The sequence below is a fragment of the Phocoena phocoena genome, chromosome 1 (assembly GCF_963924675.1).
Source record: "Phocoena phocoena chromosome 1, mPhoPho1.1, whole genome shotgun sequence".
NCBI classification, from domain to species: domain Eukaryota; kingdom Metazoa; phylum Chordata; class Mammalia; order Artiodactyla; family Phocoenidae; genus Phocoena; species Phocoena phocoena.
In genome coordinates this window covers 106,908,332-106,929,221 of record NC_089219.1, presented here as the reverse complement: position 1 = coordinate 106,929,221, position 20,890 = coordinate 106,908,332, and the positions used below count along the sequence as shown (strand labels likewise).

The 20,890-nt window shown below is 43.8% G+C and overlaps 3 non-coding genes and 1 pseudogene across 3 annotated transcripts; 3 read left to right on the top strand and 1 right to left on the bottom strand.

The window, feature by feature from the left end:
- Positions 1–5,825: 5,825 nt before the first annotated feature.
- LOC136135858 (ER membrane protein complex subunit 2 pseudogene) lies at positions 5,826–6,915 on the top strand (annotated as a pseudogene).
- Positions 6,916–13,039: 6,124 nt separating this feature from the next.
- Positions 13,040–13,111, top strand: TRNAQ-CUG (transfer RNA glutamine (anticodon CUG)). Its single transcript has one exon. It is a non-coding gene; the product is annotated as a tRNA-Gln (tRNA).
- A 2,075-nt stretch (positions 13,112–15,186) lies between these two features.
- On the top strand, positions 15,187–15,260 carry TRNAN-GUU (transfer RNA asparagine (anticodon GUU)). Its single transcript has one exon. It is a non-coding gene; the product is annotated as a tRNA-Asn (tRNA).
- A 2,179-nt stretch (positions 15,261–17,439) lies between these two features.
- LOC136140507 (U1 spliceosomal RNA) lies at positions 17,440–17,603 on the bottom strand. Its single transcript, XR_010657625.1, has one exon. It is a non-coding gene; the product is annotated as a U1 spliceosomal RNA (small nuclear RNA).
- Between the last annotated feature and the right edge of the window lie 3,287 nt (positions 17,604–20,890).

The following is a 20,890-nucleotide window of genomic DNA, read 5'->3' as shown; positions in this document are numbered from 1 at the left end:
ATATAACATTACGTATAGATCTTTTGGATGATTTTAAATATGTGTGTGTGTTTGTGTATGTATGGGTGTGTGTGTGTGTGTGTGTGTGTGGCTAGACAGACAGACAAACAGACAAACTACTAAGTTCAGTGTCTGAGAAGTCACTCAGTTAATATGAATTCCTTTTTCTCCAATCCTTGGTGCATGGGCTGCAGACCTAGGGATCATTTACACCAAAATCACATGAGGAACTTGTTAATACTCTCTGGGCATAGGGATAGGGCACAGGACGCTTCTTTCTTCCACAAATTTCCTAGGTCATTCTTATACCACCACTGAAGAAGCAAAGTAAATACGTAGTTCAAAATCTGAAGAATTATCTCCTGGATGACCAGTGATTAGCTCAGCCCCTAAATTAGGTTTCTCAGGATTCTACAGTCTCAGAGCAGGAAGCTTAGTGACTGGTGTGACATCAAGGAAAAATGCTTTGAAACATGGGAATGGGGAACAGAATAACTAGGACAGAGTTTCTCAATAAGAAGGAAGAAATGACAGGTGTTGAAACAACATCAGGGTGAAGGAGGGAGAGAAAGAGGCACATGTATTGTTTGAGAAAAGATATTCGAAAAAAGCCCACTATTTTTAAGACATAGACTATAAAAAACAAAGCTCAATGATAACTCCTTGACAGGTAAGGCTGTGCATTAGGGAGATTCTATATTTTGTATTATCAGATATCCTCAAGACTGTGGGAAAAATTAAACAAATTGGTGTTTTAAGTCAGTAATTGTGAGAAATAAAGAAAATAATCCATCATAATATATGGTTCAATTGTAGTTTTAATGTGGGAACAAAGCTGCATTTTACTTGTCCAAAATATCACACACCTAAATTTTTTTAGAACTTAAGCCAGGCAAGCTATTTTGCGACGATTCAGGATAAAAGGACTGGCATTAAGAATGATGACATAGGAGATTGGTTCAATAGGGCAGAGTAGAAGGATGTGTGCTCACTCCCTCCTGCGAGAGCACACAGGAATCACAACTAACTCCTGAACAATCATCGACAGGAAGACACTGGGACTCACCAAAATAGATACCCACATTGAAAGACAAAGGAGAAGCCACAATGAGACAGTACGAGGGGCAAAATCACAATAAAATCATATTCCATAACTGCTGGGTGGGTGACTCACAAACCGGAGAACACTTATATCACAGAAGTCCACCCACTGGAGTGAAGGTTCTGAGCCCCACATCAGGCTTTCCAGCCTGGGGGTCCGTCAACAGGAGGAGGAATTCCTAGAGAATCAGACTTTGAAGGCTAGTGGGATTTGATTGCAGGACTTTGACAGGACTGGGGGAAACAGAGACTCCACCCTTGGAAGGAACACACAAAGTAGTGTGTGCATCGGGACCCAGGGGAAGGAGCAATGACCTCATAGGAGACTGAACCAGACCTACTTGCTAGTGTTGGAGGGTCTCCTGCAGAGGCAGGGGTTGGCTGTGTCTCACCATGAGGACATGGATACTGGCATCAAAAGTTCTGGGAAGTACTCCTTGGCGTGAGCCCTCCCAGAGTCTGCCATTAGGCCCACCAAAGAGCCGGGTAGTCTCCAGTATTGGGTTGCCTCAGGCCAAACAACCAACAGGGAGGGAACACAGCCCCATCCATCAGCAGACAAGCAGATTAAAGTTTTACTGAGCTCTCCCCACCAGAGCAACACCCAGCTCTATCAACCACCAGTCCCTCCCATTAGGAAACTTGTACAAGCCTCTTAGATAGCCTCATCCACGAGAGGGCAGACCGCAGAAGCAAGAAGAACTACAGTCCTGCAGCCTGTGGAACAAAAACCACATTCACAGAAAGATAAACAAGATGAAAAGGCAGAGGGCTATGTACCAGATGAAGGAACAAGATAAAACCCCAGAAAAACAATTAAATGAATTGGAGATAGGCAACCTTCCAGAAGAAGAATTGGGAATAATGAAGATGATCCAGGACCTTGGGAAAAAACTGGAGGCAAAGATCAAGAATATGCAAGAAATGTTTAACAAGCACCTAGAAGAATTAAAGAACAAATAAAGATGAACAATACAATAACTGAAATGAAAAATACACTGGAAGGAATCAATAGCAGAAAAACTGAGGCAGAAGAATGGGTAAGTGACCAGGAAGACAGAATGGTGGAATTCACTGCCATGGAACAGAATAAAGAAAAAAGAATGAAAAGAAATGAGGACAGCCTAAGAGACCTCTGGGACAACATTAAATGCAACAACATTCACATTATAGGAGTCCCAGAAGGAGAAGAGAGAGAGAAAGGACCTGAGAAAATATTTGAAGAGATTACAGTCAAAAATTTCCCTAACATGGGAAGGGAAATAGCCCCCGAAGTCCAGGAAGGACAGAGAATCCCCAGCAGGATAAACCCAAGGAGAAACACACCAAGACACATAGTAATCAAATTGACAAAAATTAAAGACAAAGAAAAATTATTGAAAGCAACAAGGGAAAAAAGACAAATAACATACAAGGGAAATCCCATAAGGTTAACAGCTGATTTCTCAGCAGAAACTCTACAAGCCAGAAGGGAGTGGCATGATATACTTAAAGTGATGAAAGGGAAGAACATACAACCAAGATTACTCTACCTGGCAAGGATCACATTCAGATTTGATGGAGAAATCAAAAGCTTTACAGACAAGCAAAAGCTAAGAGAATTCAGCACCACCAAACCAGCTCTACAACAAATGCTAAAGGAGCTTCTCTAAGTGGGAACCACAAGAGAAGAAAAGGACCTATAAAAATAAGCCCATAACAATTAAGAACATGGTAATAGGAACATACATATCGATAATTACCTTAAACGTGAATGGATTAAATGCTCCAACCAAAAGACACAGGCTTGCTGAATGGATACAAAAACAAGACCCATATATATGCTGTCTACAAGAGACCCACTTCAGACCTAGGGACACATACAGACTGAAGGTGAGGGGATGGAAATGATATTCCATGCAAAGGGAAATCAAAAGAAAGCTGGAGTAGCAATACTTATATCAGATAAAATAGACTTCAAAATAAAGAATGTTACCAGAGACAAGGAAGAACACTACAAAATGATCACGGGATCAATCCAAGAAGAAGATATAACAATTGTAAATATATATGCACCCAACATAGGAGCACCTCAATACATATGGCAACTGCTAACAGCTATAAAAGAGGAAATCGACAGTAACACCATAATAGTGGAGGACTTTAACACCTCACTTACACCAATGGACAGATCATACAAACAGAAAATTAATAAGAAAACACAAGCTTTAAATGACACAATAGACCAGCTAGATTTAATTGATATTTATAGGACATTCCATCCAAAAACAGCAGATTGCACTTTCTTCTCAAGTGCGCATGGAACATTCTCCAGGATAGATCACATCTTGGGTCACAGATCAAACCTCAGTACATTTAAGAAAGCTGAAATCATATTAAGCATCTTTTCTGACCACAGCGCTATGAGATTAGAAATCAATTACAGGGGGAAAAAATGTAAAAAAGTAAACAAATGGAGGTTAAACTATACGTTACTAAATAACAAAGAGATCACTGGAAAAATTGAAGAGGAAATCAAAAAATACCTAGAGACAAATTACAACGAAAACACAACAATCCAAAACCTATGGGATGCAGCAAAAGCAGTTCTAAGAGGGAAATTTATAGCAATACAAGCCTACTTCAAGAAACAAGAAAAGTCTCAAATAAACAACCTAAACTTACACCTAAAGGAACTAGAGAAAGAAGAACAAATTGACAAGATTCGACACCCATTTATGATAAAAACTCTCCAGAAAGTGGGCATAGAGGGAAACTACCTCAACATAATAAAGGCCATATATTACAAACCCACAGCAAACATCATTCTCAATGGTGAAAAACTGAAAGCATTTCCTCTAAGAGCAGGAACAAGACAAGGATGTCCACTCTCACCACTATTAATCAACATAGTTTTGAAAGTCCTAGCCATGGCAATTAGAGAAGAAAAAGAAATAAAAGCAGTACAAATTGGAAAAGAAGAAGTAAAACTGTCACTATTTGCAGATGACATGATACTATACATAGAGAATCCTAAAGATGCTACCAGAAAACTACTAGAGCTAATCAATGAATCTGGTAAAGTTGCAGGATACAAAATTAATGCACAGAAATCTCTTGCATTCCTATACGCTAATGATGAAAAATCTGGAAGAGAAATTAAGGAAACACTCCCATTTACCATTGCAACAAAAAGAATAAAATACCTAAGAATAAACCTACCTAGGGAGACAAAAGACCTGTATGCAGAAAACTATAAGACACTGATGAAAGAAACTAAAGATGATACCAACAGATGGAGATATATACCATATGCTTGGATTGGAAGAATCAATATTGTGAAAATGACTATACTACCCAAAGCAATCTACAGTTTCAGTGCAATCCGTATCAAATTACCAATGGCATTTTTTACAGAACTAGAAGAAAATAATCTTAAAATTTGTATGGAGACACAAAAGACCCCAAATAGCCAAAGCAGTCTTGAGGGAAAAAAATGGAGCTGGAGGAATCAGACTCCCTGACTTCAGATAATGATATAAAGCTACAGTAATCTAATCAATATGGTACTGGCACAAAAACAGAAATATAGATCAATGGAACAAGATAGAAAGCCCAGAGATAAACCCATGCACCTATGGTCAACTAATCTATGACAAAGGAGGCAAGGATATACAATGGAGAAAAGACAGTCTCTTCAATAAGTGGTGCTGGGAAAACTGGACAGCTACATTTAAAAGAATGAAATTAGAACACTCCCTAACACCATACTCCATACACAGAAATAAACTCAAAATGGATTAGAGACCTAAATGTAAGACTGGACACTATAAAACTCTTAGAAGAAAACATAGGAAGAACACTCTTTGACATAAATCACAGCAAGGATCTTTTTTGATCCACCTCCTAGAGTAATGGAAATAAAAACAAAAATAAACAAATGGGACCTAATGATACTTAAAAGCTTTTGCACAGCAAAGGAAACCATAAACAAGATGAAAAGACAACCCTCAGAATGGGAGAAAATATTTGCAAATGAATCAATGGACAAAGAATTAATCTCTAAAATATATAAACAGCTCATGCAGCTCAATATTAAAAAAAGAAAGAACCCAATCCAAAAATGGGCAGAAGACCTAAATAGACATTTCTCCAAAGAAGACATACAGATGGCCAAGATGCACATGAAAATCTGCTCAAAATCACTAATTATTAGAGAAACGCAAATCAAAACTACAATGAGGTATCACCTCACACCAGTTAGAATGGGCAGTATCAGAATATCTACAAACAACAAATGCTGGAGAGGGTGTGGAGAAAAGGGAACCCTCTTGCACTGCTGGTGGGAATGTAAATTGATACACCCACTATGGAGAACAGTATGGAGGTTCCTTAAAAAAATAAAAATAGAATTACCATATGACCCAGCAATCCCACTACTGGGCATATACCCAGAGAAAACCATAACTCAAAAAGACACATGAACCCCAATGTTCATTGCAACAGTATTTACAATAGCCAGGTCGTGGAAGCAACCTAAATGCCCATCGACAGACGAATGGATAAAGAAGATGTGGTACATATATACAATGGAATATTGCTCAGCTATAAAAATGAACGCAATTGGGTCATTTGTAGAGACGTGGATGGATCTAGAGACTGTCATACAGAGTGAAGTAAGTCAGAAAGAGAATAAAAATATTGTATATTAATGCATATATGTGGAAGCTAGAAAAATGGTACAGATGAACCGGTTTGCAGGGCAGAAAGAGAAACACGGATGTAGAGAACAAACCTATGGACACCAACGGGGGAAAGTGGAAGGGGGGTAGTGGTGGTGTGGTGTGATGAATTGGGAGATTGTGATTGACATGTATACACTAATATGTATAAAATGGATAACTAATAAGAACCTACTGTATAAAAAAATAAAATTCAAAAAAAAAAGAATGATGACATGAAAAACAAAATGATCACAAGATTATAATTTTTAAAATTCTCCAGGGAAAGTGCACAGCTGCCTTTAGATCCTGGAAAGATGACAAAGGTCTTATCTTTTAGAAGATTTGAGCTTTAGGAAGAAGATGTGAGATAAAATGAAAAAAAGGAAAGAACAAATTTCCTGAAATAGTGGTCAAATGGTAAAAGTTTAAGAGTTAATTAGTGAATATGCTTCTATGGTTGGAGATGGTAGTTGGATAATATGTGAATAGGTAATGATTGCAGCCCTAGGCTATGGTCAGTATGCCTTGGCATTGTTTTGCCTTCAGGAGTTGAAGTTTCCTGGCAGTCACAGAGTCAAGTGAAATCTGACACCATGGAAAGATATAATGATGTTATATAGGTATGTGACCCAATTTTACAAAAGATCCAGCTGATACTTTTATAAGAAAACATAAAATTGAAATTCAAACACCCTGGGGAAATGTGAAAGCTGTTCAGAATTAACATGAATGAGTATTTAGAAGAATCTGGGTTGGGGACAAAGAAGCATAGCGTAAACTTGTAGAACTATACATCAATGAACACAATTATGCAAAGAAGCCTTTAGTTTAGAGGAGCTTATGGTGACAAATCCACACAACACACCCTGTCAGATCTAGGGATGCTGTCAGCAGGAAGCTGAAATTAAATATAACCAAGGTAGACTTGAAAATCTTGACTTTTCAGCAAAATATGTTGACAGGCATTGAAACTGTTCAACAGAAATATAAGAGCTTTATTTGGGCTTAAGTATATGCAAGTCATATTGCTTCTGATCCAAAAGCAAAAACAAGAATGGTAAAGAAGAACATGAAATATGTTCATTGGGAAGATAGTCAAATAACACGTTGAAAATAAGAAGGAAACCAAATATTCTCTTTCACCAGTTGAAGACATGTCAGAAATATCGTGAATCACTGTCTAAGTTTAAGTCAAGCTCTTGCATGTTAGACTTCACAACTGCTCAGTTGAATTTATTGGCTTGTAACTTACTAAATGCATAAAGCTATTTATAGTAAATCTGTACAAATAAGGCAGTTGTATGTGGGTGGAGAGGGGGGAGGGGGAGGGAGAGGGAGAGGGAGAGAGAGAGAGATTGAACACCATTTTACCTGCATACCCCCAATCATGAATGCTGTCAAACTCCCTATGTTAGCAAGGAGGACATAACTTAATGGCTTAATTGATGCAAGTCTCAGGGTAATCAATGATTAAATTCTAATTAATTCGTTTTGTGTATATTTCTATAGGCAACTGCACTTTTAGCCATACTGAGATTTTTGGTTATAATATAGAATTATCCAGAGCCATTCAGTCTTTTCATACAGAGTGATTTTTGCTTTTCCCTTATGCAATGTCCCTCCTACAAACTACAGATTAGAGAGAAATTGAGGCTTCTGAAAGAAACATCAAAAGAGCCTCAGTAAAAGACTGTATCTAGTCTTAACTGTTAATAGTACAGGAAATAGACTCATGGGTACAGCTTCCAGTGTAAGCTAACATCATCACCTCAGACAGACATTTGTCAGACTGTGCAAGTAACTCCAACTTGTACAAGGATTCCTGCAAGGATTTCCAGGACTCTTTTACCCAGAAGCAGATGACTTTGTAAGGAAGTAGATTATTTACCCAAGATCAACAAAACATGAATTAATTACTGGGTCTAAATGTACCAAAAGAACTAATCAAATTGTGGTTAATATTCTCTTTAGTGTGCATATGAGAAAACTCTTTTTCTTTTTAATATACCTTGATTCCTCAATTTAACAGGGTCTATTTGTACAAACTGAAATGAAACATTGTTTAAAAGGTATTTCATGATACCTGAGTCTTTGGAATACTGAAAAGACATCCTGGGGAAGTCTTACTATAGACTGTAAGCCAATTAAACATCAAGAAAATCTAAGAATAATGACTCTATAGAAAATAATATGGTAAATTCCCTGGTGGTCCAGTGGTTGGGACTCCATGCTTCCACTGCAGGGGGACACAGGTTCGATCCCTGGTCTGGGAACTAGGATCCCACATGCCACGTGGCACGGCCAAGAAAAAAAAAAACATATGTGTTGATTGGCTTACAAAACTATTCAGCATAATGTAACAATAGTTAAACATAATGGAAAATGCTTTTATTAAATTCCTTTATTTTTCATGATCTTGTAGTTACTTACAAATATTCAGTAAGAATCCTTATTCTTCCTACCAGAACATAATAATATATTATATTGTAATTACATTGTAATATATGACCATGCAACAGATCTTGTTAAATTTGGTGTGCAAACTCACTTTAAGGCATAAGAGCCATACTTCACTTATAGAAATGATGCCTACAAAGTCCTTTCAGAAAAATGGTCTCTTACCTGGTATACGGCTTATGGAATCCCAGGCTTACAGATACTAAAAGATGTCCCTTTCTATAGGCCACAACATTGACAAGTATGGGGATCTTAGGGAAAGAGGACCCATACAGTTTTAGGTGCAACAGATAAATCCTGGTAGAGGTAGTCTGGATAATTATTAGTTCTTGATCTCAGTAAAACTGGTAAGAGAATAAAATACTTCTTGCATTCCCTCCAAAATAAATTACAACCCCAGAGGCTTTACAAGGCTTCCAGAAAGAAGTTAACTCATAGCCTTAGTATCTAATTATATTAACTATATGTTAACAAGGATGTTTATGGGCATTAATCAACATTTCTTTTTACATCTATGCAAATAAAACTTGTCAAATAAAATAAAAATTCAAAATAATTGTATTGAACCAGAAAATTGCCAAGCACTTAGGTGAATGGAACCATGCCTTACAGGTAGAAATCTGACTACAGAGAGGAACTAGGGTAGTAAAACTGACATTTTGCCCTTTCACCATTATGAATAAACATTTACACCATCTGCAGTCAAGAAAATAAACACATCTAAAACCTGAGATAAACAGAAAACCTGTGGTCACCCAGTTTAGCTTTGGTTCCCCCCTGCAAAAATGAAAACTTAATCATTTCTTGTAAACATGGACTCTAACAAACAACCTTATTTTTCCTTCCACACTTATTAACTGCTATTCTTCTATAAAATACAGCTTTCCCTCCTCCATCTTTTCTTTAAGAATAGCACATGGATTATACTATGTGTATACTACATATATATTATATGGATTCCTCTCTCATTCAGTATGTAATAATATAATCATTATTCTTTTTGATGCATTGGTCTCCAGTTTAAACAGGGGAACTTTTCAGGCTGGCTTCTGTGATCTTTTGACATGTCTCTACTAGTCTTTGGACACAACAAAATGTTGCAGGCTCACTTATACTTTTCTCCCCCAACACAAAATCAGGCATTTCTACAAGGGATCCCAGACAAATGGTATTTAGAAACTGACCACTAGATGAGCTCATTGCTGTGAGGTATCACTGCTTCTAGACCTTATCAGTGGGTATCATTTTGTAATAGGGAAGAACAAATTTGACTCCAGATTGGATCTGGTTCTTTTACTTTAAACTTTGTATTCTATTGCTTTTGCTACAAGTTAATAACTAAAATAATGTTGCCTATAGCCTGAAATATAAAGACAGCCCATTCTCAAGGCTCTGAACTTTAAAAGGCATAATGTCTTGTTGGAGGTTTATAGGAACACTGTGATCAGACCTACTCAGACAGCTGCAAGAACAAATGATTCTGGCACCAAGAAATTTTCAGTAACCCATCACTTTCCCTCCCCTTTCAGTATAAAAGAAGCCTGAATTCTAACTCCATAGGACGGTTCTTTGGGACATTAGTCTGCCATCTTCTCTGTCTGCTGGCTTTCTGAATCAAGTCGCTTTTTCTTGTCCTAACAACTCATCTCTCAATTTACTGGCCTGTTGTGCAGTACATGGTAGGAGAGCTTGGACTCGGTACCAATTAGTTGATACGGCTATCTCCAATTCCAATCCAACACTATAAGGTTCTTCCTCAGCTCCTCCCATTTCACAATTTTGTCCTCCATCTCCCAAGTTGATAACCTTGATTCCTGACAATATCAACATTTTTACTTATTTGCTCTATCCTACTATACACACAAGACAGCTTCAGAATTATTATACCAATTCTACGACCAACCTTAAACCTATTAAGTAAAGTTCAAGATGTCCTTAGGATATATCCCACTATGGGTGTACAGACAAGCACTGCTTTCAAAATTTACTTGAATTAATTATATTCTATGTGGTTATACTATCATTTGATATATAATTAAATTCTTTTGTTTTGCTTTTATTTTTAAATTTTAAGATTAGCTTTTTCATCCTCTTTTGGAATATGTAAAACAGTGACATCGTTTAAAAAATGAAAACTGTAAGATACACTTAGAAAAAATCCCCTCTCATCTCCATATCTTAGACTCCATTCCTGTGCAACCCTAGATAAAAACATTTTCATTAGTTTCTGGCCTATCCTTCCTGCAAGATAAGCATATCTATTTCCCCTTTTCCTTACATAAAAGATAGCATTCTGTTGAGATAGGCTGGGACCTAGGACCCTTTACTGGAGGGCTTGCACCTGGACAAACATCTCCTAGAGCAACAGAATACAAAGAAGCTATAATTGACTAAAAATAACTGCACACCTTCACTGTTGGGACAATTATGAACAATACGCTACAAAAAGGCCACAAACCAACTGCCATTTCTGAGGTGCCTGGAGCAAAAGCAGGGTACTGCACCTGATCCCTGCACACAACACCACCAAGGGGGTGGGCAGACCACCTAAACTAGGTCCCCTGACCAATCCATGGACTGCCCCTGTTGTTACTCCTTTTAACGACCCAAGCAGCTTCTCTCTGGGAGCAATCAAGGGCACCTGTTTCTAGGTTTCACTCCCTTGTGCTGCAGCACAAGCCCCAGTAAAGCCTTGCCTGAAATTCTCATCTGGCCTCATCAATTTCTATTGACTGAAAAGTCCAAAGACCGGGATTGGTAACACTGTGTACCTGCTCTTTTGTACCTTGCCTTTTGTTTTCCACATAAAAACACATTCTGGAAATAAATCCATATTGATTCATAGAGATATTCCTCACATTTATGGCTGCAAAGTACTCTAGGTATGTTATGTATTAACTGGTCATTCTTAAGTATGGGAAATGGGGTCCAATCATTATGAAATCATCAACCTTTGTGATCACACTCATTTCACAAGCACAGACAGCGTTAGGAGGGGGAGCGTGGTTTTGAGAGCCATCTGATTTAGAGGAGAGTATGAGGGCAGGGATAGATCCCAGAAGAACCCAGCTGTAGGCGAATGCTGCTCAGCCCAGCAGCCAAACCTCCTTCCTCTGCCCCAGTTGGTCCTAGTGCAGCTCCAGCTTTATCCCCAGGGATCTTCTCAGAATTCTGGCACCCTCTCCGAGTTCTCTCCCCAAAGAGGCTCTCCTTCCCCCTCCCCAATTAAATTGCCTCTGCGCTGGCATCTGAAGCATCTTTCTTTCATTTTTTCTTTTCCTTTCTTTCTTAGACCCAAGCTACACCTGTATATATTCTTTGTAAGTTACATGATAAAAGAATGTACCAGGAAAAATTTCAATTCTTCTCCTCCACACTAACTTCCCTAAGAGTAACCGCTGTTAACAGGACATAAACCACAGCTCTGGCTCATTTATAATTCCCCACTGAATCTGACTAATATACTTCAGTCTAAGGGGCAAGACCTTTTCTCTTCTTCTCTCCCTTTCCACACAATGAGTGTAAGATCCCACTCTCTACTCAAGAGTTATGAGTGTCCAGACGCTCAGATGTTGGGTTGTGCACAGATGGTGGTGGGAGACCTACAGCAGAGTCTCTGGGCCACTGGAAATTTTAAAATGAGAAGGCTGGCTGCGAAAGGTGGGACATTCTATGACCCATTCATCTTTCTTCTGCCTGAATCCTAAAACATTAGAAAGTTGCTTTTTCAAGCCCTTTTTTGGCTTGTAGCCAAAAGGGAGGAGCATGCTTTTTTCCCCTCCATGAATGTATTTTAGTCGGTAGTTTGTCGGACTTTTAATTTCAAAGTCCTGAGTATCGCCCAGCGTTCTTTGAATTTTCCGGTATCTACTGCACCCCATCATTGTGCGCGGTACTGGATGTAGCCACGAGGGGGCGATATGAGCCACTGATTATTCCCAATTGAAGGTCTAAAGGAGAAGAGTGCTGACGGTTCACTTTCGTGGCATTTGACCAATCTCCCAGGAGCTGCGCCGAACCCAAAGTTCTTCATCTTGGAGTCACCCCGGCTCCAGGGTAGTCCCGGGCGGGCAAAAGGCCCGCGCTGCCCAGGCCTCGAGCACTGGCTATAGACGCTCAGCCACTCCCTCGAGCAAAGTCCCCTAAAGGGTCCTGACCCGAGAAGCAGTCGGGCTTCTCTCGTTGATGGAAAATGTTCCTCACCTTCCTGTCACACTGTGGCCGCTCTTCCCCATGTTCTTATAGCCTAAGCTGTGTACTGGGGCGGGCGCAGGGAAAGTGAGGACGAATGATAGCAAAGCAGATGCAGGAAGCGGGAAAGATGAGGAGGAAGACAGCAAGAGAGGGCTCTCGAGAGTAGAATCGGAGGCGGAGGAGGAGGCAATCCCACGAAGTCCCAAGGGCTGTCCTGAGGGTCTTCAGACCTCCCAGGGCAGCGGGAAGAGGACACTTGGAAAGAAGAGGAAAGGAACTTTTTTTTTCCTCGCGGGAATTTTACCTCAGGGCAGAAAACTCTAGAAATGGCGGCAGAGCAGGTGGATTTAGGGGAGCCCTAAAAGTTATTCCCTGTCGTTCACTCCGAATGGATTTCATCTCATTCTATGACCAGCAAACCTGAAGAGACGGCCGAGGGCAGGCGAGTCAGGCGCCTCCTGGCGTCGCGGAGGAAGTGGGCTCGGGGCGCAGCGACGAGAGCGCCCGGCGGGAGGCCGCTCCTGGGCCCGCGGGGCTGTGCGCGGCCTGGCTCAGTGGAGGGAGCAGCGGAGCGGCCGCTAGAGGGTTCCATGGTGTAATGGTGAGCACTCTGGACTCTGAATCCAGCGATCCGAGTTCAAATCTCGGTGGGACCTTTCTGTTCAGTTAGAAGAAGGATTTTTTACTCCTCAGATGGGACGTGCTTTCCCGCTCCCGCGTCCCGGAGAGGCGCGGTCCGCGCGGTCCACGCGGACGTGGAGGGCAGGTGAGGGGACGAGCCCGCGGCGTCCCCGCTGCACCCTGGCGACTCTGCCCGTCGTTGGCCACCGGAGGCCCCGGCCCCGCCGCCCAGGGGCGCAGCGACCGAGCCGGTGGCACCCCCTCGTCGGGTCACCCTGGGTCTCGGGGGCAAAAGGCAGAGGCTGCGCCCACTGACTCCTGCCCCGCAAGGGGGGTTCGCACCGCACATCTTGTAACTGCGCGCTGGTCCCTGTGAGTAAAGGGTCGCGGTGCGGGGCTGTGACGTCGCTGAGCAGCCAGGGTGACAGCGTCTTAGCTTTCGGGTCGAGGGTTCCAGACCTGGATGGCCAGTACTGTATTGTATTGTATTCAGGTGCCCTATTTATTATTCCGAATATTAATGGATCCTATCCCAGTTTATACCCATTTTATTCAGAACTGCTCGCTCCTAAGTCTCCATTGGACACGAAAAGGCACTCTTAGGCTAAGAGCTGAACCTGGACTCTAGGAAATCTCATCCTTTCATCCCAAGCTCAGCCAGAAAGGGGAGCCCGGGCTGCGGATTCCGGCGTCTGAGGAGAGCAGGGATCCCTGACCCACCTCCCTCCAGGCCTTTGAGACACGCGCAGATCTTATAGTCAAGGCTAGACTGTAGTGAATATGCCGTGTTTGGTTTGAGTCGGGAACCACATTCATTTTTTTTAATCATTATAAAATTAATTTTTAAAATGTCGCCTCTAGACATCGAAAACACAATGTAACAAATGAACCCAGCCAAATGCCCCCAGTTAGCGGAGAAGTTTGTTCTTGGAGCCGCAGGCGCTCTCCTCAGAGTGGGCGGCACCGGGAGCGTCAGCGAGGGCGCAGCTGGAGGGAATGCTGACTCCAGGCCGTGGGGGTCTCGGGCGGAGTCTTGGGCGTCCTCAGAACGTGGAGTCCTCCGATGAGGTGTGCGCCTCGCCACCTCTCCCGCCTGCTCTGTGGCCAGTAGGGGGCAAGGCACCAAGTCCAAAAGGTAGAACCATACGGTGTTGCCGGGGGTGATCAGGCACGGGCTGGATTTCTGTTAGGATTCGAGTTCATACCCAAGCAGGCAGGCTCCCATCACCGCACCAATCACACCACGACCACTGTGCTCCACCAGGGACCTACGGAGCTGTGGTCGGATCCACGTTAGCCCAGCCGTCTTTCTCCTTTGCAGCTTTCCTGCTTCACGGCTCTCAGACCCGACACCTGCGCCCGCAGGCTGAGGCCGCAGCACCGCCTTGGGTGGGGAGTTCAGAGCCGGACGGGGTGGTGCCCTCCTGGCCTTTCTAGGACTTTTATCTGGTTCTAAATCAGCTGCTAGAAGAAAGGTTTTGAAGAACAGCTGATCTGAAAAATCTAGGTTCCTCGAGGACTAAAACCTTACAGGTGGCATAAGAATTCTTGGTCTACCCACCACACCGGGCCCCGGCGGCGGAATGCATCCTCCGCGAGGCATTTATTGGGCGACTGCTGAATGCCAGGCCCTGCTCCGGGCGAGGGGCTGCCTGGTGAACAAACTCCCGGTTGTGCCTCGTGGAGCCCTTCTCTGGAGGCGCCCAGAGGGGGCAGAACGGTGGGGGCACAGCCGATTGCTGTCCTTCCCCCGTACGACCACCCGGGCCTGGAGGGGAACTTGCGGTGAGCGCGACGGGTGAGGCCGATCACGAGTGGGAGATGGAGGACTTGAGCCCGAGAGAGGCGGCAGTCGTCTCGTGTAGAGGGGCCGCTTTCGAGGCAGCCAGGAGCAGGCGAGGATGGTCGTGGGCCCGGCGTGGCTTCGTCGGAGACCCCAGCTCACTCGGGCTCGGTGTCCACGGCCGGACGTGCCCGACGACGAGACTCAGTGTCTATGGCGCCAGCGAGGTTGGACAAGATACATTTGAATCTCTTTTCCGCTGGCGTTGGAAGGGACGAGGAATACATTCTGACTCCAGGATATTACAAGAAAACCTCGCAGCCGCTCGTCTCTGTGGCGCAATCGGTTAGCGCGTTCGGCTGTTAACCGAAAGGTTGGTGGTTCGAGCCCACCCAGGGACGAAGATTGGTCTTAGAATGCGATGAGCGAGGTCTCAGCTGTCGCTTTTATGCGTCTGCCCTTTCAGTTCCTCCCCAGAGACCCTTTCCCGAAATCTCCACTCAGCTGATCTCCGCCTGCTCCCGGTTTTTACCTGGTACCCCCTGGTCTCTTTGCACCACCTGAGGGCTGCCCTCACTAAGTCATCTGCCTTGTACGTTCCAGGACAACTGCCAGAGGATGAAGGCACACGCACACGGGTGGCGGCCATCCCTTACTCAAGCTGCGACGTCATAAATCAAGCTCCATGGCACCACCCGCGCGGAGTATTCACCGCCCCATCTCAGGACGCCTCCGCCCTTTCGTTTGGGACTGTCGCTTTCTACGCCAAGTGTTCTGCAAAGTCAAGACAATTCCTATTCAAAATTTTTTCTTCTGTGTTTTCGAATTGCTCATTGTTAATCCCTTGTAGTACGTACGTTTCCTTTCAGACAGTGTAGTTTTCATCTCTTTACGTTAGAGCGGGTCTTTTTTTTTTTTTTTTTTTTAATGTTTTGCCGTGTGTACATTTAACTGTTTTAAGTTACGGAATACAGGTGGAATAAATGTTTTAATGTCCTCCTCTGGTGATTCTAACATCTGTATCAGCTCTGGGTCATTTGCAAATGACCGATGTGTCTCTGCATTATGGGTCATTCCTCCTGCCTCTTTGGCTACCTCAAAATCTCTGATAGAGCAGGCATTGTGAATGGTGCCTTGTTGGAAGCTGGACAGTTGTGTTCCTGTAAACGCTGAACTTTGCTGACGGATGCAGTTAAGTTACTTGCAAACAGCTTGATCGTTTCAAGGTATTGCTTTAGGATTTGCGAAGTGGTTCCGAGCAGCGCTCCGTCTGGGGCTAACCAGCGTCCGCTACTCAGGCAAGATGGTATACAGCGTACAATTACGAATTTTTGTTGTTTTTCCCCTTAGTCTACCTGCTTGTAAGAAGCACGACCTGTGTGAGTCTGATCTTGTCAAAGATTTCTCCTGCCCTGAGGGAGTTTCCTCCTACGGCCGCACTGCTCCGTACTGTGCTACACGATGAACAGATTCTCCTTTGCAGTTCTAATTTACTTTCAGTATCTTTCTCATCTCTGTGAGTCTGTCTGCTGAAAGATAACTCCTGCGGTTTTCCTGCTGTCTGCTCCGTGCTCTCAACTACAACAAGGTCCACTGGGCTCCATTTCAGTTTGCCCTCGTGCGTATTGACTGCAAACTCTCCAAGCAATAAATTGGACCCATAGTTTCCCATTCCTCAGCATAAACTCACTACCATTTTTCATCAGACTCTTAGTCTCTTACTTTTTAAAAAATTAATTTCACTGATTTCCGGCTGCGTTGGGTCGCCGTTGCTACGCGCGGACTTTTTTCTTATTGCGGCAAGCGATAGCGGTGGCTACTACTCATCGCCGTACTTTCTGACGATGTGGCTTTTGTTGCTGCGGAGCAAAGTCTTCAAGTGCAGAGAGTACAATAATTCCAAGACGGGGACACCTGGTACGCTCGCCCCCGTACTCCGCGCCGCGCGGGAAACCTTAACCACTGCACTGCCAGGAAAACCCGCATACTACTCGCCTTTTAAAAAAACCTGTGTTTCAAAACTTCTGGGAGATTTTTATTGCGAAAGCCAACTTGTAAAAAAAAAAAAAAAAAAAAAAAAAAAAGCTGCGGAAACCCTCTTTACTGCGGAGTAAGGAGCAATCAGACTAAAAAACTAAAGGACTAAAATAATTTTTCAATCACGCTTTCTGTAAACACCTCACCACTTGCTTGGAAAGTTGATACGCGGTTCCCCACAAAAAAAAGAAATAAAGCCCGCGCCTACTCTTCCCATACAACATCTACTTTTTTTTTTAAATATGGGGACCTTTTACCGCCGTGGCTCCTTTTCCCGCGCAGCACAAGCTTCAGACGCGCACGTCTCGCGGCCATGGCCCACAGACCCCCACCACTCCGCGAGACGCGGGATTCTCGCGGACCCGGGCACGAGCCTACACCCCCCACGCCAGCAGGTGGACCCCCCCCCCAAACACTATGCCATTATGAAAACCCGGTATCTACTCTTTAACGGGTTTACAAAGACCGAAATAAACACACAGAAACCCGCGCCGCATATTATACAAGCAACAGAAAATATTTCTACTATTAACCACCAATTGCAGGGGGAAAGCGCGCACGCAGTCCCCCACTACCACAAATTATGCAGTCGAGTTTCCCACATTTGGGGAAATCGCAAGCGTCAGCACACCCGAAGTGCAATGGGTGAGCCTCATCTTGGAAAAACCATCTTCATGATCATGGTATTTCCCCTGCCAGGTAAGTATGAAATAATTTCCCCGCCTCCCCGTACAGCCTTAGACGCCTACACTGTACACACACGCTCCCCACCCACCCTCCGCACCCCCTCCCCTTCCACACCTCTCAGCCCCTCCAAACGACTCTGCTAATAAAATCCAAGCAACTTCTCCCGAAAACTTCCACAGCCCGGGAAGTGGCTCGCGGGGAATTGTTGTACCCATAAGCTGCAAGATTTACATAAGCCAAGCCCCATTCTTGACCTCTAAGGCGGCTCCTCTCCTCCAACCCCCGCCCTGTCCCCGCCCTGCCGAGATGACCAATGGGCGGGCCGGCTGCTGAAGGGGAAGTGACGCCACAATGTCCGCCCACTTCGGGAGCCCACCTAGCCGAGGTAACACGCCTCTTATCCTTTATCTGAGATACAGCCGGATTTTGCCAGTCTCCTCGAATTCTTACCTTTTGTCCTGCGTTACACGCCGGGGAAAGGAATTCTGGGATCGTGTGTTATGCTGATCCAAAAATTTTTTAAGTATTAAAGAAGTTGTAAAACAATGGATACAAGTATATATGTATGTATCTTGTGTATAGACATACAGATTCAGGGTTTCATCTCAGAGTGCTACTCGGTGCATTTTCTGTGCACGTCCTTCTATACTTCAATCTCGTGGTATCCCAGGGACCATGTTTTTCCTTCCCCCCCCCCATACAGAATACAAGAAATGAAGATTCTGAAAAAGAAGCTGATGACCAAGATAAGGGATAGAAAGATGACTTGTTTGCTTGAAGAGAGGTTGGTTGGTTGGTTTTCTCTTACTGGGTAAGACTGGGTTAGACCTGAGGGCGGGGAGGGGGAAGACTGCAGAAAGCAGCTAACTTGTGTTTTCAACCAGAGAGCAAGGAGTGGTGTAACTTGATCCTTGAAGGTGCCTTTGGCTTAAGGGGGAAGTTGACTCTTCTGGAGAATCTTGGAGTCAACAACAAAGGAACTCAGCACCCAGCTAACTTCCAGGAAGAAGCTTCCTTTCCTCCCCTGCTTTCCCCCTTTCCCCTCCTTTCTCTGTCTGCAACCACCAGAAATAAATTCTGGCTCATTTCATCTGAAATATGCTTTATTCCAGGGATAGTAATAGCTCAGAGAATCTCCAGCAAACTGGAGAACCAGACTGTACAAACAGGGAAGAATAAGAAAGGCCAATGGAAGGGAGCACACAGACCAAATGGGAAGGACACTAGTGCCCCCTGCTGAGTGACAGACCTTGTAGCTTTGCACAGGTGACACTACTGGCCCTGGACACTAGACACCTCCAATGGTTCCATGACTTCTGCTGCACCTGGTCGGTGTTAAACTAAGGATCTTGAGGTAGGGAGATTCTTCTGTTGCAGGGGACAGAAAAAATTTCTCCAGGGCCTACTCCTTGTGTCTCTCAACTCCTGTCAAATGCTGGAGTAGTTGTTGCTGATGGGGATTGGCCAGCTTTTGGTAATAGACCCACATCTTAGCCCCTAGGAAAACTAAGAAAGCAAGTATGTGATCCTTAAAAGTTGCAGAATGTGGGAAGTTCCTCATACAAAGGGGGCTCAGATACTAGATGGCTTAGATATGGCAAAAGACCCCCCTGTACCCAACACCCTGCAGCCAGCCCTGTGGATAACATTATAAATCCAGTGCCCAAGCCACTGCAACCCTGCCTCAAATATACACGTGTACACGACCCAACCTCGGAGCATACTAGATGTTTATCCCTGAGCACAGGATGAGGGTTTCAACCTCTTATACAGGGATGGTGGGTACATCATCCAGTATTATTTACATTATCTCCACTGAGAATTGAAAAGTTTGAAAGTTCATATTTCTGGGGGTAGAGTAATTGATCTAAAGCCATGGTAAGAAATAGCCACCAAAACTGGTTCTAAATCCTCTCTATCCACCAATGTCCAATGTAGGAGTTTCCTGTTGTTACTGTAACACATTACCACACAGTTAGTGGCTTATAAAAACACGCATTTATTATCTTATGGTTCTGGAGGTCAGAAGTCCAAGATGCACCTCACTGGGCTAAAATTAATGTGACGGTGGAGTTGAGGTTCTTTCTGGAGGCTCTAAGGGAGGACCTCTTTCTTTGCCTTTTCCAGCCTCTAGAAGATGCTCACATTCTACTCACACAGCCCCCTTCCATCTTCATAGCCAGTCACGGCTGATCAAGTTGTTCTCAAAACACATTATTCTGACACCAACTCTCCTTCCTCCCTCTTTCACTTATATGGACCCTTGTCATTGGACCCACCAGGATAACCCACCCCCCCGCCGATGTCAAGTTCCTTAATTTAATCACACCTGCAAAGTCTCTTTTGCCATGTCAAGTAACATGTTCACAAATTCCAGGGACCAGGATGTGGACATCTTTGGGGAAGCATTATTCCGCCGCCGCAGCCAGTCTCCTCAGTGAACACATTTCTGCAAACATATCAGTCAGTGGTGGCCCCTCTCTTCTGAAAGTCAGCCAGGTGAAAGCAACTGAGTCCACTGCCTTTGAGTGTCAGCCAGTCAACAGCTGTGCCCCGTGTTGAGGCGTTTGAGTCAGAGAGAGAGAAGGAGAAAGATTGTGGGGAGAGGAATCTGAGGCCCCAGTGCCTGAGAAGTTCCCAGGGACCAGAGCTGAGAGCTGCAAATGCCTTCATGGGAGGAGGAGGCTGGAGAAGGTGTTAGGAACTGAATGTATGTGTTCCACCACCCGCCCCCCAAATTCATATCTTGAACCCTAATCCCTGTAGGGCTGTATTTGGAGAAGGGGCCTTTAAGGAAGTAATTAAGATTAAATGAGGTCATAGCCTTGGGACCCTGATCTGATAGGATTAGTGTCCTTACAGGAGGTGATACCAGAGAGCTTGGGCTCCTGCCCTACCCCAGCTCAAGCAAGGAGAAAAGGCTATGTGAAGACGCAGTGAGGCATCTGCTATCTGCATGCCATGAAGACAGCTCGCATTGGAAACTGAATTGGCAAGAACATCAATCTTGATTTTGGACTTCCAGCCTCCAGAATGTGTGAAAACAGATTTCTGGTTAAGCCACCCAGTCTATGGTAATTTTTTATGGCAGCCCAAGCTGACTAATATAGGAGGTTACTTAGCCATTGGCCCAAGAAGTTTCTCCTACCTGGCCTTTGTGGGATCTGCCCCAGTTTTGTTCATTCCCTGTAATTAGTACTCACAACCTGTTTTGCCCTTGTTAGGGCTGATCGGTGACTTTAGAATGAAGTTTGATCACCTGGTTTAGGATTTCATAGTGCAATTTACTCCATGTAACAATGACCTG